This window comes from Camelus bactrianus, chromosome 11 (assembly GCF_048773025.1).
Source record: "Camelus bactrianus isolate YW-2024 breed Bactrian camel chromosome 11, ASM4877302v1, whole genome shotgun sequence".
In the NCBI taxonomy this organism is placed as follows: domain Eukaryota; kingdom Metazoa; phylum Chordata; class Mammalia; order Artiodactyla; family Camelidae; genus Camelus; species Camelus bactrianus.
In genome coordinates this window covers 61,700,046-61,720,161 of record NC_133549.1, presented here as the reverse complement: position 1 = coordinate 61,720,161, position 20,116 = coordinate 61,700,046, and the positions used below count along the sequence as shown (strand labels likewise).

General features: G+C 38.8%; 1 pseudogene; it reads left to right on the top strand.

The window, feature by feature from the left end:
- The first annotated feature begins 3,150 nt into the window (after positions 1 to 3,150).
- On the top strand, positions 3,151 to 4,887 carry LOC105071288 (elongation factor 1-alpha 1 pseudogene; annotated as a pseudogene).
- The last annotated feature ends 15,229 nt before the right edge of the window (positions 4,888 to 20,116 follow it).

Sequence of the window (20,116 nt, the reverse complement as noted above, 5' to 3'; positions counted from 1 at the left end):
CTTATGTTTTAAATTCACCAAGAAAGAGTGAGCCCTCAAAATCATATTCCCCCAAGCTTGATACATTTATTTGTATCATCTCCAATTTCCTTCATCAATGTTTTACAGTTTTCATGGTATAGGTAATAACCTCTCTGGTTAAGTTTATTTCGAGATATTCTGTTGGGTTTGATGGAATGGAAATGTTTATGTCAGTTACAAAATTCTGGTTTTTGAAATGAAAAAAAAAAAAAAAATGAAGGGCCACTAATGGCAAACTATCCTTCTTTCTTATTGGTGAGTTGTATTCCATCACATATGTAAGCTGCATCTTCTTTATCCATTCATCTGTTGATGTACACTTGGGATGCTTCCATGTCTTGGCAATTATAAACAATATTGCTGTTAATAGCAGAGTTCATGTATCTTTTTGAATTAATTTTTATTATTTCATGGTTGTCATTCTTTTGATAACTATGTAAGTTTAAAAAGCTAAAGCTCTAAACCTTCTTAGAAACAATAAACAGTACTACATGTAAATTAAAAAAAATGTGCAGTATATTGTGTATATGTATTTACATGTAATATATTGTAAATGTGCAGTCAAATTAACAATTCTACCCAATAAAGCTGAAAAATGAAAAAAGGGGGGGAGTGAGCCCTCAAAATCCTATACCCCCACTCTCAACTCCAATAAAAGCAGAGCTCCAGACCCATGCACGCTCTCACTCCCTCACTCTCTCTCTATGACCTCACTGTGAGGCCCCAGGTATGCTGTAATTTCCAGGTCTTGCAAGTAATAAACCTTTATTTTTGTTCAAAGTTCCCTCATGGTTACTGCTGAAGGGCATCTTGCAAACATAAGAACGACAAAGGCCAGTCCAGCCACATCATTGGTTACTGATAGGCCGAGACCCGCACAAAACAACTGACGTAGTTGGCAGGATTGCATGGCTGCCCTTGCAATTAACTGAAAAGAATGCACAACTTGCTTACTGACCACCTAACTCACACAGGTAACACCATCTGCTTGTTGGGGGTCTGCTGGACTGCTGTATGCTTCCTCAGATTGTCTCTGTTGTGTGTTGCCTGTGGTATCCAACCCAAAATGTCACAGCTGCTATAATAACCCAATGATCTCCCCAGAGCTTTGTGATCAACACCATACGATCTAACGAGATGCTTAGGCCACTAATTATAAAAACATTAATTGACTATTAACATGCATAAGGGTCCTCCACGCATCAAGATGAAAGAGAGTAAGGAGGGTAAATTGGATCAGAAGGCTGTTGTCACCACCAAAGGAGAGGCTCTGGGCTAAAGACATAAGGAAAAGATTCCAGTAAGTGAGGAAGATGGGAGAACTCCACCTGGAACCACTGAGTCAGTGGGTCATGCCCAGACCACCTGTCCTAACCCAGAATAGTGAAATAGCTTTGCAGCCAGAACCCAATGGCGTCACCAAAGGGAAAATACAACAGAGGCCTATGGTCTCTGTGTCACTACTTCACTCGCTACTGTTACTCTTCATCCCCTGACCTGATAAGAATATTATGGTCCAATCCCTGGCATGATGTTACTTTAAAAAAAGTTAATGGATAATTAATGGGTAAATAAAAGTGTCTTGAGCATGTGGTGTCAGCACCTAAAAACCCCAGCTCCTTCATAAACTCAAAAACCCATGAATGCTTCCTTGGTGCTATTCAGGCCACATATACCAACACGCTAAGACTCAAATCTTACACTCCAGAGGCCTAGGGGCTTTTCCCAAAGACCCTGTGCATAACTTAATAGTGAACGCAGACCCCAAACCCACAGAGATCTCCTAGTACATCCTGGAAAGGAAACTCCCCACCTATGAAGGGAGTCCCCAGTGACATCACCCAAAATTTTCTGGTAACAACACGTAAGATTAAAGTGACAGGAGAAAAAAAACCAAGCAGTAGAAACTGAGCTCAAAAAAACAAAACAAGACAAAAAATAGACCTTAACTGAAATTCAAACATTTCTTAAAGATTTTATACAGCAGGAAGGAGAGAGGCAAACTAATTGGCTACTGTGGGTTTGTTTCTTTGTAATATTCTCTGAACTGTTACAACTGTTAAAATGCACCCCACTGACTGGTATCTCTAAAGACCCAAAAATCCGTAATTCCTTTAAGATTCATCCAGGCTATATGCTTGTTTCCTGTGAGATATTACAAATCCTGAACCCCCTCAGCCTTCCCTTGAATGAGGCAAAACTAAAACACATCTCATGAAGCATTTCTGCCACCAAGGGAAAATCTGACAGGGTTACAAAGGCCTCTGATGAGGAGGAAGAAGGAAATGGGAAAGCAAAGGCTTCTAGAACCAGCAACATTTCTACCATAGCTTTTCCATTCCTCACTTGGATATTCACTGACTGGCACCATGCCAATCCTTCCACCACAGTGATCACTGGTAAGGCTCACGGTGAAAGGAAAACACTGAGACGAAGCCCATCTCCTACTGTGCAAAACTGGAATAGTTCAATAGGTTTACCACTTCCAGGACCACGGTGGCCCAAATGACTCCTCCCTTTCATTTCCAACCCTGAAGAGGCCTCATTTGACCATGAGTCCAGAACAATATTCTTTACAGGATGCTCCCTCTACTTACAGAGTGGTGCTACATTTTAATTGGGACTGCCAAAATCGTCCAAAATGCACTGAAACCTTTAGGAGAAAACTTACATTTTCCTTCTCTGCCACATGAAGATGTAAATCTTAGCATGTCTTTGAAATGTAAACACCCTAGGAGGTGACTAAAACTCGCTTGAGACTAAAGGGGGAAAAAAAGTGGAAAGAGTCCTTTTTAAATGCAAACTGCTGAACTGGCTCTCTTGCCCAAATGCTAAACAACAGCCTCCTTAAGACTGCTGTCAAGAACGAACACAAATCTTAAAAGTCTTCCCCACAAACAGTAGAAAGCCATCTGAGCAGGAAAACCTAATTTATTCCAACTGTTATTTATAAACTAGTAAATTTTATATTGCAATACCTGCTTCACAACCAAAATTTTTAAAAATATATGAAGGGAAAACATCTCACTGGCAAACATATAATAAAGACAGAGGATCAACCACTTTAAAAATCTAGTATGAAGGTTAAAAGACTAAAGTCATAAAATCAATTATAACTACAATAAAGAGCTTTTTCGCAACGGGTTTGTGGCCAGGACACAGGTGTCATGAAAACCACCGCTAAATCTAAGCCAAAATGGGAAAGGAGAAGACTCACATCAACATCGTGGTCATCAGACACGTAGATTCCAGCAAGTCTACCACCACCAGCCAACTGATCTATAAATGTGGTGGTATCGACAAGAGAATCATCGAAAAGTTCGAGAAGGAGGCTGCCGAGATGGGAAAGGGCTCCTTCAGGTATGCCTGGGTCTTGGACAAACTGAAGGCAGAATGTGAGCGCGGTATCACCACTGTTATCTCCCTGCGGAAATTCAAGACCAGCAAGTACTACGTGACCATCATTGATGCCCCAGGACACAGAGACTATCAAAAACATGATTACAGGCACATTTCAGGCTGACTGTGCTGTCCTGATTGTGGCTGCTGGTGTTGGTGAATTTGAAACAGGTATCTCCAAGAATGGGCAGGCCCATGAGCATGCCCTTCTGGCTTACACTCTGGGTGTGAAAAAACTAATCGCCGGCGTCAACAAAATGGATTGCACTGAGCCACCCTACAGCCAGAAGAGCTATGAGGAAATTGTTAAGGAAGTCAGCACCTACATTAAGAAAATTGGCTACAACCCTGACACCATAGCATTTGTGCCAATTTCTGGCTGGAATGGTGACAATATGCTGGAGCCAACATGCCTTGGTTCAAGGGATGGAAAGTCACCCGTAAAGATGGCAATGCCAGTGGAACCATGCTGCCTGAGGCTCTGGATTGCATCCTGCCACCAACTCGGCCAACTGACAAACCCTTGCATATGCCCCTCCAGGACGTCTACAAGATTGGTGTAGACAGTATTGGTACTGTCCCTGTGGGTCGAATGGAGACCGGTGTTCTCAAACCCGGCATGGTGGTCATCTTTGCTCCAGTCAACATTACAACTGAAGTCAAGTCCGTTGAGATGCACCATGAAGCTTTGAGTGAAGCCCTCCCTGGGGACAACGTGGGCTTCAACATCAAGAATGTGTCTGTCAAGGATGTTCGTTGCGGCAATGTGGCTGGTGACAGCAAAAATGATCCACCAATGGAAGCAGCTGGCTTCACAGCTCAGGTGATTATCTTGAACCATCCAGGCCAGATCAGTGCTGGATATGCACCTGTGCTGGATTGTCACACAGCTCACATTGCTTGCAGGTTTGCTGAACTGAAGAAGATTGACCGTCGTTCTGGGAAAAAGCTGAAAGAAGGCCCCAAGTTCTTGAAATCTGGTGATGCTGCCATTGTTGACATGGTTCCTGGCAAGCCCATGTGTGTTGAGAGCGTCTCTGACTATCTTCCTCTGGGCCATTTTGCTGCCTGTGACATAAGACAGATGGTTGCCATGGGTGTCATCAAGGCAGTAGACAAGAAGGCAGCTGGCAAGGTCACCAAGTCCACCCAGAAAGCTCAGAAGGCTAAATGAGTATTATCCCCAATACCTGCCACTCCAGTCTTAATCAGTGGTGGAAGAACGGTCTCAGAATTGTTTGTCTCAATTGGCCACTTAAGTTTAGTAGTAAAAGACTGGTTAATGATAACAATGCATCGTAAAACCTTCAGAAGGAAAGAAGAATGTTTTGTGGACCATTTGTTTCTTTGGTGTGTGTCGCAATTTTAAGTTATTAGTTTTTAAAATCAGTACTTTTTAATGGAAACAACTTGAGCAAAAATCTGTCACAGAATTTTGAGACCCATTAAAACAAAGTTTAATGAGAAAAAAAAGTTAAGGGATACAAATAAATATGTAAAATATGACAACAAAAACATAAAACATGAATGAGTAAAAAAATGTAAAGCTTTTAGAATGTGTTTGAACTTAAATGACTATCAGTTTAAAACAAACATATATATGTATGTTACATATATGTGTTAATATACATACATTAATATATACAAACCTCATGGTAACCACAAGCCAAAAACCTACAATCGATACACAAAAAAACAAAGAGAAAGGAACTCAGACATAACAGTGAAGAAAATCATCAAACCACAAGGGAAAAGACTAAAAGCAGACAAACAGAGAAGACCTACAAAACAGAAAACAAGAAACAAAATGGCAATAAGTACTTAACTATCAATAATAATTTTAAGTGTAAATGGACTAAATGTTTTAATCAAAAGACATAGATTTGCTGAATGGATAAAAATTTTAAAAAAGACTGATGTATATGCTGCCTACAAGAGACTCACTTCAGAGCGAAAGGGACACAGAGACTGAAAGTGAGAGAATGGAAAAAGATATTCCATGCAAATGGAAATGAAAAGGAAGCTTGGGCAGCAGTACTCAGGCAAAATAGACATTAAAACAAAGGCTGTAATAAAAGACAAAGGAGGGCATTATAAAATGATAAAGGCGTAAATCCAAGAAGATGATGTAACATTTATAAACATATAAGCATCTAATACAGGAGCACCGAAATACATGAAGCAAATATTAACAGACAGAAAGGGTGAAATTGACAGTAATACAGCAATAGTACAGGACTTCAATATCTTACTTACATCAACAGAGAAATCATCCAGACAGAGAATCAATAAGGAAACAGTATTCTTAAATGATACATTCAACAAGATATACTTAAAAGATATCGACAAAACATTCCATCCAAATAGCACAATACATAATCTTTTCAAATGCACATGGGACATTTTCCAGGACAGACCACACGCTAGGTCACAAAACAATTCCCAATACATTTAAGAAGACTGAAATCATATCAAGTATATTTTCTTACCACAATGGTATGAAACTAGAGATCAAGTACAGGAAGAAAACTGGAAAAAACACTAATATATGGAGACTAAACAACATGCTGCTAAAAAAAAAAATGAATGCATCAACAAAGAAATTAAAGAGGAAAATAAAAAAAAAATACCTTGAGACAAATGAAAACAGAAACATAATAGAAACAGAAAAACCATTTGTCAAAATTCAACACCAATGCATGATAAAAACTCTCAACAAAGTGGGCATAGAGGGAATGTACTTCAACATAATAAAGGCCATTTATGACAAACCCAAAGCTAACATTATACCAATTGTGAAAAGCTGACAGCTTTTCCTGTAAGACAAGCAACAAGACAGGGACGCCCAATCTCACCTGTTTATTCAACATAATACTGGTAGTCCTAGCCATAGCAACCAGACCAAAAAAAAGAAAAAGAAAAGAAAAGAAATAAAAGGCATCCAAACTGGAAGGGAAGAAATAAAACTGTCACTATTTGCAGATGACATAATACTATATGTTTAAAATCCTAAGCAATCCATCAAAAACTATGAGAACTAATACATAAATTGAGTAAAGTTGTAAGATACAAAATTAATATACAAAAATCTGTTTTATTTCTTACACTAATAAACTATTAGAAAGAGAAAATTTTTAAAGATTCATTTACAATTAAATCAAAAAGAATAAAATACCTAGGAATAAATTTAACCAAGGAAGTAAAAGACCAGTAGTCTGAAAACTGTAAGATAATGATGAAAGAAATTGAAGATGACAAAAATAAATGGAAACATAATTTATGTTCATGGATTGGAAGAAGTAATATTGTTAAAATGTTCATACTACCCACAGCAAACTTTAGACTCAGTGCAATCCCTATTAATATACCCATGGCGTGTTTCACAGAACTAGAGTAAATAATCCTAAAATTTCTATGGAAACACAGCAGATCCTAAATAGCCAAAGTAATCTTGAGAAACAAGATCCAAGGTGGAGATGCTTCCTAACTTCTAAATATACTTCAAAGCTAAAGTAATCAGCAGTATGGTACTGGCACAAAACAGACACATAGAACAACTGGACAGAAAACAGCCCAGAAATATAAATGTCATCAGTTTACCCACAACAAAGGAGGAAAGAATATACAATGGGGAAAAGACAGACTCTTTGTAAGTAGAAACTTGACAGCTACATGTAAAAGAATAAAGCTAGAACATTTCCTCACACCATTTACAAAAATAAACTCAAAATAGGTTAAATATTTAAATGTAAAATCTGAAACCATGAAATTTCTAGAACAAAACATAGGAAGTACACTCTTTGACACTGGTCTTAGTAATTTTGCAGGGGATATGCCTCCTCAGGTATGGGAAACAAAAGCAAAAATAAACAAATGGAACTAAATCAAACTAAGATTTTGTACAGCAAAGGAAACTATCAACAAAATGAAAAGCCTTCCTATTAAATGGAGAGATAATATTTCCAAGTGATATACAATATAGGATTAATAGTAAAAATATACAAAGAACTCAAAAAGTCAATATCAAAAATCAAACAACCAGACTGAAAAAAAAAATGGGTAGTGGATCTGAATACACATTTTTCCAAAGAAGATCTATAGCTGGCCAAAAAAACAAAACTAAAAAGATGCTCAATAACTAATCATCAAGGAAAATCAAATCAAAATCACAATGAGAAATCACCTCACATCTGTCAGAATGGCCATTATCAAAAAGATGAGAAATAACAAGTGTTGGCAAGAACATGGAGAAAAGGGAACCCTGATACAGTGTCAGTGAGAATGTAAATTGGTGCAGCCACTATGGAAAACAGTATCAAGTTCCTTCAAAAAATTAAATATTGAATTACCTAAAGATGCAGCAATTCCACTCCTGTGTAGTTATCTGAAGAAAATAAAAGCACTAACTTGAAAAGATATACACTCCAATGTTCACAGCAGCATTAGTTACAATAGCCAAGATATGGAAACAGTTTAAGTACTCCATTAAGAAGTGAATGGATAAAGAAGATGAGGTATAAATATATAATTGAATGCTATTCAGCCATCAAAAAATGAAATCTTGCTCTTTGCAACAACATAGATGGACCTAGAGGATATTATGGTAAGTGAAATAAGTCAGACGAAGACAGACAGATACTGTATGTTTTCCTTTACATGCGGACTCTAAAAAAAAAAAAAGAACACATAATAAAATACAAGCCGACTCACATAAAGAACAAACTTGGCTACCAGAGAAGAGTATGGGAAGAGGCAAAATAGGTGAAGGGGATTAAGAGGTACAAACCACCAGTTAGAAAATACTTAAGTCACAGAGACATAATGCATAGCACTAGGAATAGAGTATTTCATAATAACTTTCTATGGTGTATTATCTATAAAAAATATCGAATCACTATATTATATATCTGAAACTAGTATTGTAAATCAACTATACTTCACTAAGTAAAAAAAGAAAAAGAAAAGAAAATTAAAGACAAGCCATGGACACAGAAAGTGAAGAAAAAAAAAGAAAAAAGGAAATCTTGTGTGGTCAAGTTGGCTAAAGATTGAATTGTTATTATAAGAATTTTTAAATTGAGCTTTAATATCAACAGTTTACATATGTAAAATTAAACCTTAATATTCTTCATCTGCTAAAGGAACAAAGTTTTATTGGATTATTTGTCTGCTCTTGACAAATGATTACAAACTGGTTTTTTTCCCCTCTTTCTTTCTCTTGCATAATCTACTTGGAAAGCAAAAATTTTTTTGTCTAACAAAAATAACTTATTGTGCTTCATGTTACTTTATCATCAGGTCTTTGATTGCTCAAGTAAACCTAGCCTTCACAATATTAAGAAATATTAAGAGTTAAGGTTTACCCAGAACTCTGTAACCTTCTCTAATTGCCTTTAAAATCTTTGTCACCATGGTTAAATGGATAACTAAATATTGGTTCAGAGTGGCCTATGATTCCATTTGACTAGATATTTTAAAACCTCCTTGATATTTTTGACAAACTTCCCAATATCAAAGTCTAAATTTTTTTTTTAAACTCAAACTAACTTTGAAATTTTCCAGAGGGCCCCTGAAACATTTCAAAAGGTTTGTCTCTCTCCTTATAAAAAAGGAAAATATTATACTAATTAGGCTTCTTTGATATGCTGAATTACATGGGAAGCATTGTCAAATAAAAAGTAATACAAAGCCTTCTTTATGTTGTGTTTACATAGGTGTATGTTATAAATGTTTCAGAAATGTGGAATTCCTAGAAATCAGATATGCTCTGGTATAATGTAATCAGTCATAATTTCAGTTACTATCTTAAAATGTTATCAAGATAACCAAATTTCCTCGTCAATTCCAATATAATGAATCATATCTAATAGTCATTTTTAAGTTTCTTGTCATTTATAGAGAGTTGTACTTTTACAAAAGTGTTTCTGCAAAAAAGCTTCATCTTCAAGGAGAGTCACAGAAAAAAAACTCTAGAATACAGGTTTCTGATGACTTTAAGATTGTACAACTAAATGGGGAAAAAAACCCCAAAACTAATGGCGGAAAAAAGCTAGATTTAAGCAGAACAAGTATTACATGGAGCTGAATGAAATAAAGAGGACGATTATAATTTTTTATGACTTTTTATTGCTGATTCTTTAATCTTTCATTTTCCAGATTATAAGGAAACTTTCTTCCTAACTATGACTTACAGCAATTTGGTAAATTATACCTTGGAAGCAGAATTGAACCTCTTTTTTCTCCCTACCTAATTCCTCTAGAATTCAGAAACTCTAAGTACTCTTATTTTCATAGCAATATAGTTATCTGCATAAGCTGTATAAGAATTTGTTCTCCTTGTAACAAGACACAGTTGGAAACATTGGTTTCAACTGAAATCTATTTGACAAGAAACACATACTCAGATATAACCAGAAAGCTTTAAGGAACTAAGATTGACTTTATGGAGCCAATGAAGTCCCTTGGAAAAACAGCCTAGTACCTTACTTACATGGTTCCCAGCAGTCTTACCAGCTCAGTAAGGAAGGTTACTTCCTGGTATGTGCAAGAAACTCAGGATACTTGGGGGACCTTGACAAGACAGGAGTTCACCCAAATTTATATGTATTGCAGGCGAATCTGATGGCACATATTTGGCCTGGCTTGGCTTCCTAACCTCAAGATGCGTTTAAAAGTTCAATCTGAGTCTCCTTATGAAAAGTTCCAGCAAAACCAATTTAAAAGAGCCTATATGGTCAATCACTATTCTCCCCGCACGTAACATAAATAACTAGGTCAAGTTTAACAAGACTAGACTTATTTTACAAACAAGTTAGTTTTATTTTGATTATCTTTAATAGAAATTATAATGATTGTTTTCTCCCACCCTTCTGACTTGGAATCACTGAGAACTAAAACTGCCCTTTTTCCAAGGCCATGTAAAGTTAAAGCTGGACAACTTGATATAAACTTCAGAGAAATCAGTACAACAGCTCATGTATGGACAATCTTTGTGTCTGTTGCTGTATGGGCCACTCAGAAAGATCACTAGAGACATTCAAACTACAAACCAGGAAAATCTATCAAATTGTCCCTGCCTGCCCTCACTTCACATGAAAATGCTACAAGTCAGACGTAAAAATCTTCTCAACTGTCTGCCTTCAGAACTCAGAAACTGGAATCATAGTCTCCTCCAATCATTAACCATTGTTTTTCTTTAATTTCCACAGAAATTTCTCTTATCAAATTATTGGTATATTTGCACCTATATGCCTAACTTTGGGAGTCCACCTACATCGCTGCCTCCTGAAATGAGATATAATCTTTAACTGAACCGACCTAGTCTCAAGTCTAAGAGACTGGTTTTATGAGATATGAAGCAATCCACTAAATCAGAACAGGTTCAAACTTATTACACCAGATGGCCCAAGATGTTAAAATATCCCACAATATTACCCCAATCTTTGAACAGATTCCTAGGCACCCTAAGATCACCGACTTAGTTTCATGGCTGGACCCTTTCAAGTTTGGAACAATGACTACATACTGGATTTCAAACTACTACCTATATAATTATTATAGAATTTGCTACTATAATCCTACTTGGCTGTGTTCTGTCTGGATTACAACATGCCCTACCCCCGACTTTTAGCATATCAGCTACCCAAGCATTTAGCGTCCCCACCATTGACTGATGCCTTAGTACCACAGGATGGATTGTTAGTCTAAGTCGTAATAGTTGATTTTTTTTCCTTCTTTGTAATTCAAATGCATGACAACTTTTGATTGCCAAGGCATTCATTTCAAAGAGGTATCCACTTCAAAGACAGCTATTTCAAATAAACACATTAGGAGCCTTAGGACTAGATAAAGAGCCAGGCCATCACCCTGCACTGAGGCTTCTTTGTTTTAGAAATCTTGGTTGATTTCAGTAACTGACCACTTGGGCTACTTGGCTTTTCCCCCTCTTCGCATGCTTTGAATTTCTGCTCTTATGTTTTAAATTCACAAATAAAGAGTGAGCCTGAGAAATCCTAGCCAAACCCCCTCGATTCCAATAAAAACAGAAATCAAGTAAACCCAGACCTGTGCCCTCTCTCCTTCTCTGCCCATGACCTCACTGTGTGGCCCCAGGTGTGCTCTGTAATTCCAGATCTTATAAGTAATAAACCTTTATTTTTTTTTCAAAGTTCCCAGATGGTTACTACTGAAGGGCATCTTGCAATTATAATAAGAACCGCAAAGGCTGATCCAAACATAACATTGGTTATTGTTAGGCTGAGACCAGCATAAAACAAGGCTCATATTTAGGATTCTTACTTCTAAGAAGTTTGCCTTCACATTCCAAATCCAGAAAAACAACTCAGAAATGATGATTTTTCTATTTCCGAACTCCCATCCTTAATGCCAAATAAAACCTTTCTTTCTGCAAGACAGATACTAGCTAATCATGCTGTTTCACTCTGATTAACCTTTGAAATAAGCATTTTTTTTCCACTTCTTTTTTTTTTCTTTTGGTTGTTTGAAGCCAAGCCTTTCCTTAAAGGTCAGTGAGCATCAAATCTAATCTGACTTCTAATTACTTTTGTAAACATTTCAGAATGAATAAATGCCAATATAATTAACCACCTAGCATATTATCTGCTCACTCCCTTTACTAATAGGGCAGATAGCCAGCAAAGCAGCTCTTCAGGCTCCTCTAACATTCTACTTGTGATGTGGGAATTATTTGACTGGATTCTAAACAGTTTCCCAAGATTATCTAGCCACTACCAGTCATAAGAATCTCCTAAGTATCATAATTAAAATACATATTCTCAAACCTTAAGTATCATAATTTAAATACAGATTCTCAAACCCTGGTCCTAGCAGTCTAAAATTTCTTTTTCTAGGGAAAGGCTAAAATCTGCATTGTTTTCTTTTCATATCTTTTCCAAGTAATTCTGATGTAAAACTCAGTTAGGAAACTATTGATTTTGATCATTTTTCCCTTGGCACAGAGTCTATTACAGCCAACTATCTCTACTCTCCTCTCCTAGTTCCTAACACTCTTTACCTGCAGGCTCTATTTGCAACATTTCTTCCTGCATCTAATTGATGTGTATAGCCATCCCTCGGTATCTGCAGGGATTGGTTCCAGGACCCTCTTCGGATACTAAACTTCCCAGATATACTTAAGTCCCTTACATAGAATGGCATATTATTTGCATATAACCTACACACATCCTCCCATATACTTTAAGTCATCTCTAGATTAGTTATAATATCAAATACAATGTAAATGCTATGTTTAGTTGCCAGCATGTGGCAAATTCAAGTTTTGCTTTTTAGAACTTCTTGGAATTTTTTTCCTGAATATTTTCAATCTGGAGTTGGTTTGAAGATGTGGAACCCAAGGATATAGATGGAGGGCTAGATGCTTTTTTACTCAAAGTCCCCTCCACTTTGACTTTCTGTTTATGATTCATTGACAGAAATGGCAGAGTGAAAATTCAAGCACTGAGTAATCTGTCCCCAGCCCAGCTGGTGGTCACATCCAGCTATATCAATGCTCCTCCCTGTTACATCGGTGAACAGTCACCAAGCCATCACCTCCACTTCTGTGACTGGAGGCCCCTGTGGACCTGGGGCCACTGCGGAGGACTGGAGAGAAAAGCTGAAGCAAGGACTCAGAAGTGCTTCCAAGATCCACACTAGAGACTAAGGACCACGCACCAGGCCAGTCAGCTTTACAGACCTTGCACTATCTCTCGGGGAGTAAGCAAATAGGTGCAAAGAGAGAAGGGAAACCGCAATGAGATGACTCTGCCTCTGGCGTTTCTCAGGTTGTTCCTAAAGCCTGTGTCAATCCGCAAAGTCCTGCTCAGATGCCCCTTCCTCCTCCTTCCCTAGGCTTCTAACTCTATACTCCCTAAATTTGCAGTGGTTCCTACTCTAGAAAATAGTAATCCCCAGGGGGCATTTAGAAATGGGGAGGGGCAGGCATTTTTGGTTGTTGCAGTGGGAGCATCCCGGAACTTGGGCGGAGGAAGAGGGAGAGAGCAGAAATGCCAAAAATCATGCAGTGGGCAAGACAGTGCTGCAGGACAAAAAACTATCCTACCCGAAGTGCCATTAGTACCCACACTGTGAAATGAGAATCACTTACAGTCTGAACCACACAATTTAGCCCTTAATTACGGCTCTTTGTCAGGAGAATTTATTGCAGCATTGTTCAGGTAGCAAAAGCCTGGAAACAACCTAAAAGACCATTGATAAGGGGCCATTAAATAAAATGTGGTACATTCATACAAAGGAATTCCATTAGAGAGAATGAGGGAGATCAATATGTACTGATACAGCACAATATCTGAGTTCTATTATGAATTTTAAAAAGCAAAGTGCAGAACAGCAGTATAGAATGTTTCATTTGGTATTTTGATAAAAGGGAAGGTGCTATAGTACCTGTATGTTAGCATATAGAAAAAAAATCTCTCCAGAAATTATGAAGAAACTGAGGGAAAGAACCAAGATGAGAAAGACAGGGGCAAAAGGGGGACTGACTTTTCACCAAATGTCCTTTAGCACTTTCGAATTTTCACTACTTGTTAACAGTACTGTTAAGAGGCAAATGAGTTAACCCTGATCCATTTCTAAATGCCCCCTGGGGGTTACTATTGTCTAGACTAGGAACCACTCCAAAAGTAGGGAGTTAAGAGGAGCTGAACGCCTAGGGAAGGAGCCTAGGGAAAATCACCGTGTTATTTTTTTATGAATTACCATCTCACTTGGTACCATTGTTGCATATATGAGTGCTTTGCCCTCTGCAACATGATAAATTCCTTAAAGGCAGAGATATTCCCCAAAGCACCTAGCACAGAGCAGATGCTCAATATATTCCTCTTGGTTTGTAGGCTAGCGGGTTTCCTATAGAACTCAAGAATTACTAAAGAAGTAATTCCTTTGAAAATTAAAACACATGCCCAGACAGACAGAACCCACTGGGAGCCTTTTCCAACCTGGGCTTTCATGCCTGACCCTGGTGCAAACAGTTCTCAAAGATGGTTGTTAGAGTGGGGCTGGGGATCTTACCACGATAGGTCACCTCTTCCATGCAAGCTACTCCACAGCCTAGGAACTCAAAGTCTTGGACTGACATTTGTAATGTTCCACCTGTGCTGCGCCAAGCAAGATGCTGAGCATCTACCTCACGACATTAGTTCATTTGTCTCTTAACAATCCCACAAGGCAAATGTTCTCACCCTCGATTTTAGCACAGGAAACTAGGGCACAAAAGATGTGACTCCCCCAAGACCACACAGGCCTTCTAATGTTTAGGGGTCTTTCCTACACAAGCTGTCAAATGGAAACCATGGGCCTTTCTCCAGAATGGCAAGCTGGCAGAGCTATATGTAGCTGGGTTAAGACCTCCACTTATAAGCTTGGGACCTGGAGCAAAATAGATGGCCTCCCTGACCTGTAAAAAAAGAAGACGATGCTTACCTGGAAAGAAGATGGCGGGGGGCGGGTAGACTGAAATGATTTACTATACATAAGGCATAAAGGTTTGTGTCAGACGCTTAGTAGCTCAAGAAATGTAATTTTCCTTTATCTCTTCTTCTTCCTTTCAAGCTCCTAGAGTTGCTCTTCCAAAATCCAATTTAGCAGGACAACATTCTCTGTTCTAATGTGTTTATTCTGAAAGTTTCCAATGTCATTTCTTGCACTGCAAAATTCAAGGTATCAATGAGCCTCTCCATTCTTTAAAAGGTTATTGCAATTCAAACAGGTTCTTATCAGCATTCATAAGGATTTTGACAGGGACATTCATTTATTATTACTTTCAGAAAACACAGTGGTTGGCCTAAAAAGACATGGCTGACTTGGCCTCTCCAGAGTGGGGAATAAATAGACAGTCAACTGCTTTTTTAAAATTTCTTATTGATTTATAATCATTTTACAATGTTGTGTCAAATTCCAGCGTAGAGCACAATTTTTCAGTCATACATGAACATATATATATTCATTGTCATATTTTTTTTCTCTGTGAGCTACCATAAGATCTTGTGTATATTTCCCTGTGCTATACAGTATAATCTTGTTTATCTATTGTGCAGCTGCTTTTGGTGATGATATTGATAGTGATGACAGCAGTAATGCAGCAGAAGTTTCTTCCTAAACCTTAATCATTTTAATTTGTCTAAGTGGGAAGTATAATTTTGGCATGAAAATGTTCATGTTATCACCCATGTCATTACCTGTGTTTACTAAATTTAAATGAACAGAATGTTTCTAGTTGTACTAAAGCTCCAGACATTACTAGAACAAATGCTTGTCTCTTCTTATCACATCAGCAACAGATGAACTTAATCACAAAATTCTAAAATGGGCAAGATTCTAGTAAGGCCACATAGTTCAGTCATTCTTTGCCTTCAAGCAAAACTAAACAAAAATTGCCTCACCCTAGAGATTTATAAAACAGCAACAAAACTGAATACCCTTTCTTTGCCCATAGTAGGGCATCCAGAGGTAGAAAAATCAAAGTCTACTCCCTCAGTCATCCAGTCCAGCTCTCAATTCTGGCTTCACAAATGCCCAGAGCCATGCTCCACCCTTCAGATATCCTGATTTAACTGGTTGCAGATGGAAATCTGGGAAGCAATATTTTTTTACTGTCCTCAACTGATTGTATTGTACAACTAGAGTTGAGAACCACAATCTATTCTGAATAATTTTTAATAATTCCATTGAGATATAACAAACTATACAATTCATCCATTTACAGTGTACACGTCAATGGTTTTCTGTATATTCATAGAGTTGTAAAACTATCACTATAATCTAATTTTAGAATATGTCCATCACCCCAAAAAGACACTCATACCCATTAGCAGTCGCCAGTCATAAGTAACCACTACGTATTTTCTGTCTCTATCAATTTGCCTATTCTAGTTACCTCATCTAAGTGGAATCATACAATACTTATCCTTTGGTGTCTGGTTTATTTCACTTAGCATCATGTTTTTAAGGTTCATTCATGTTATAGTGTATGTCAGTACTTCATTCCTATTTATGTGAGAATAATATACCATTATATGGCTCCATCAGATTTTGTTAATTCATTCATCAGGTGATGAACACCCGGATTGTTTCTACTTTTTCGCTATTATGAATATCCCTAATACTTTAAAACACTTGTAAAAGATCTACTCTTAAAGAAATATAAAGCATTTAGGCAACAGTTTGAAAGCGTTTCTTAGAAGAGGATGCTAACCTTCACCCTTCTCATCTGCAGCTTCTTTTAACCACAGCACTCTTCCAATGGGGAGAGCAGCACTGAACACAGTCCTTTTAGAACTGGCTTGGTGAAACTTAAATTTCTAATTGATTTGCTTTGCCTTACATTCCTGACACTTCTATCAATGATCCAACAGCATTCCTCTTTTAAACCAGGATATGGCTTCACTCAGTCAGCTTATTTATTCTGATTCTGAGCAGAATTTTAACCATTCAACACCTCAACACCGAAGATTTTAAGAGTTTTAAGACTTCCTCGTCATTCATTTCAGCAGTGGCACTACCACCTCTAATAACTCTCTCATCTTCTTGTGAATGCAAATCCATGTGGCTTCCCTCCAGCAAACTGCCTATGAGGGCTCCTCCATAAAAATGAAAGCAACTATCATATTTAAGCATTCAGCCACTGTGCTCAAGCACTTTACATAGATTTTATTCACTGACATTCATGACCACCCTACAAAATAGGCATTATTTTCCCTGTTTTACAAATGACAAAAGGGAAATTTAGAGAGATTAAGCAATGTATCTAAGCACACACAGTAGGTAAGTGACAAAGGACTTCCACCCAGATGAGTCTTTATATTATACTTCCTCTTCTGTGTATATAATCATGAAATTAATAAATAATTGTATCATAGCTGTGCCAGGAGCTATGCCAGGCTTGTAGAAAAAAGAATTAGGCAAAATGAAACTATCCCCGCCTCCGTGGGATTTACCATCTAGTAGAGAATAGAGATGCTAAACATAGTATCACACCATTACATAATTACACACATGGAAAAGCACCACTAAACAAGGTTCCTCTGTGCTATGTTTCAGCGTATAACCTGGCTTAGTAGTGGATGGGGGAGAGAGTGTGCTGGGGAAATGACCTCCCTGAGGAAGGAACAGTTTAATTCTGTGAAAAGCTTCATCCTCCATGACAGAATTCTGGAGCAGTGGGGAAGGAGTATTTTCTAGGAAGAGGCTCACCTGGCTGCAGTGAACTTCAGCATGAATGCTTGACAGGTGGGCATCCACTTTGCCACACTACCTTCCCTGCCTTTCTTTTGTCCCTATATGCCTGCCTTCGGGGTGTCTCTGCAGTTGTCCTTATTTCACTTCATGCCACGTGCCTGGCTATTTCTTCAGTTTACCGGAGCAAATCCAAACCGTCTTCTCAATGATCCAGAGTGGCAGAAAACATTCCCACTGAAACCAACACCCATTCCGAAAGGGAGAATGTAGCCGAGATGATTAGGAAACATGTTACACTGTATTTGGCAGGTTTGATTCCAAAAGACATAGAGAATATTATCCCCAGGGTTGGGGGGGGGTGGGTTTAAAAACAAGCCTATTATGCAGATACCCAACTACTGCAATATTAGAGCTGCTCTGAATTTACTGGAATGTTAGAACTGCTCTGAATTCAAGGCCAACTGGGCGGTTTGCCCTCAATGAGCCTTGGTTTTGCTGCCACCTACAGGCCTGTTGCAGGAAGTGCACTGCAGCTCACCAAGGCCTCATTACAGAGCACAAGAGGGAAGAATGGTGATGCGGGTTTCAAATCATATAGGTACCTATAAATACAGTAGTGTCAGTCCTGGGCTGTTCCCTCTGGGAGGTGACTTGGTAGCAAGAACTGGGGTCTGCTTTTTTTGAGAAGTCAGATCCCGTTTCAGAGATAGGGACTATGCATTGATTGAATGACAAAGAACTCCTGAATCTGATGTTTTACTCATCCTGGAGACATACTTAAATGCCTTCTTCTGAAAAGAATACATTCACCCTAACCTGGGGTCAAACCCACACCTACCTTGACCTTACCCTGGTTTAGTCTCCAATCCGTCCTCCACACTCTGTTCCAACCACACTATGAATCATACAGTTATTCCACCCACTTTTTTCTTGCCCTCCAGTCTTTGTACAGGATGTTCCCAAGGCCTGAAATGACTCATAATAACTGCCCATCCTCTTCTCCTGAGTCACTCCTAGCCAATATAGATTTCAACTCGGAGGTTATATACTCTGAAAAGTCTCCAACCCTTCCTGACCGTCCCCACATCCTCCTCTCCCACGTGCTCCCAGTCACCCCGTTTCTATTCCTAACTTGATTTACCACACTTACGTTGAAGAATAGACACACAGATCCATGTAACAGCATAGAACCCCAGAAAGAGACGCACATAAACACAGTCAGTCGACTTTTAACAAAAAGGCAAAGGCAAAAGAGAGGGCAGACTTTCCAACAAATGGTACTGAAACAATTGGACATTCCAATGCCATCCCCCCCCCCAAAAAGGCTTCAATCCATACTTTGAACTACAAACTAAAATTAACTCAAAATGGATAGACATAACTCAAAATAGACCTAAATATAAAACCTAAAGTTATAAAATTTATAGAATATAGTTTGAAAAAAATCTTTATAATCTTAAGTTAGACAGTTCTTAGATATGACAATAAAATAAAAAACTGATAAATTAGAATTTGTCAAAATGTTAAATGTTTACTTTGATAAAGGCACAGGTAGAAAAAGAAAAGATAAGCCATTGACTGGGAAAGAATAACTGAATTGCATATGGATAAGCCATAAACTGGGAGAAAATAACTGAATTACATATCAGACAAAGGACTTGTATCCAGAATATGTAAAGAACTGTTAAAACTCAACAACAAACAAACAAGCAAATCCAATTTTTAAAATGGAAGGGAGAAAAGCAAGATGGCGGAGTAGAAGGACACTCGCAGCTCACCCTCTCCCACAAATACACCAAAACTCACATCTACGGACCCACTCAGCCAACCAGAGCACCTGCCAAACTCCGACAGAACATTGCCCTCTTTGAAAGACAAAGATGCCAAAAATCTGGTAGGAAAAAAGGAAAAAAGAAAGAAGAAAAAGCAAAACAGCACAGGATCAGTCCCGCGGGGAGGGAGCAGCAAAGGAGGAATAGCACTCGTTCGCTGGGGGCCCCCCCTCCGATGGAGAGGCCAACGGGATGGAGGGGGAGCCTCTGAGGCTCAGATCTGCCCCTAGCACCCCTTGACTGACAGAACTAAGTTGAACGGGCACAGAAGGTCCCCGCGACACCCAGCCCGAGACACGAGCCAGCAGCTGGGGCCAGGAAGGCTGCCCGAGCCAGGTGGCTGCACTGATGCAGCCCTGGGGGACTGCAGGGTGCTGTGCGCCATGGCGGGAGAGGATATGGAGCAGAAAAACCTCGGTTCCCCATAAATTGCGAAAAAAGCAAAGCAACACAGCTGGTGTGCCCTGGGGGGAGGGGCACTGTAGCCTTTGTCTCCTCAGACCCACAGTGCCATTACTGGCGTTTCTCGCAAGAAGAGAGGTGGTGCGCAGCCACAGCCACCATCACCTCCTATGCACAGTGCCTGGGCCGGGGCGGGGCCGAGCCCTGAATCCGCACCCAAGGGCTCCGCAACCTCCTAGGCAGGACTG